This window comes from Camelina sativa, chromosome 9 (genome assembly GCF_000633955.1).
Source record: "Camelina sativa cultivar DH55 chromosome 9, Cs, whole genome shotgun sequence".
Classification (NCBI taxonomy): domain Eukaryota; kingdom Viridiplantae; phylum Streptophyta; class Magnoliopsida; order Brassicales; family Brassicaceae; genus Camelina; species Camelina sativa.
Genome location: NC_025693.1, coordinates 24,123,432 through 24,124,384, shown reverse-complemented (window position 1 = coordinate 24,124,384; position 953 = coordinate 24,123,432).

Below are 953 nucleotides of genomic sequence, written 5' to 3'. Positions count from 1 at the left end.
AATGGTCATTATTGGCCTACCATGAACGACGATTGCGAGAAATTTGTCGCGAAGTGCGAACAATGTCAACGCCACGCTCCTATTATTCACGCGCCAACCGAGCTTCTGAGGACAACAACACCGCCTTACCCCTTCATGAGGTGGGCAATGGATATCGTTGGACCACTCCCCGTGTCTCGTCAAAAGAAATACATCCTCATCATGACGGATTACTTCACCAAGTGGGTCGAAGCTGAAGCCTTCGCAAAAATCGGAACTCCGCAAGTCCAAAAATTTGTGTGGAAAAACATCATCTGTAGGCACGGACTCCCGTACGAAATCGTCACTGACAACGGCACGCAGTTTACCTCGATCCAATTTGAAGGCTTTTGCGCGAAATGGAGAATTCGCCTAAGCAAGTCCACACCTCGCTACCCGCAGGGAAACGGACAAGCTGAGGCGACCAACAAAACAATCATCGACGGACTCAAAAAACGGCTTGAAGACAAGAAAGGCCTCTGGGCTGACGAACTCGATGGTGTCTTATGGTCGCACCGTACCTCCCCTCGCCGATCTACGGGACGGACCCTGTTCTCCCTTGCGTACGGAATGGAAGCACTTGCACCAGAGGAAATCGGCGTGCCAACACTAAGACGCTCCATGCTCATTCATGATCCCGCATTGAACACGGAAATGATGCTCGATACTCTCGACACCCTCGAAGAAGAGCGCGGCAGAGCACTTATCCGAAACTACGGGATGAAGATATGGTCCGTGGACGTTAGCTGATTAATGTAGCGATGCAATACGGTGATCCGAGTTCGGTAAGCATCGATCTCCGCATTACTTTCGAAAGGTCTGGTGTTGAGAGGCTCAAGATCACCCTCTTCGAGATCAGGAACCTCCACTGCAGCCAGCGCTGCCTCGCGACGAGAGCACTCCTCAAGCAAACGATCCCATCTCCACTTTGGAAC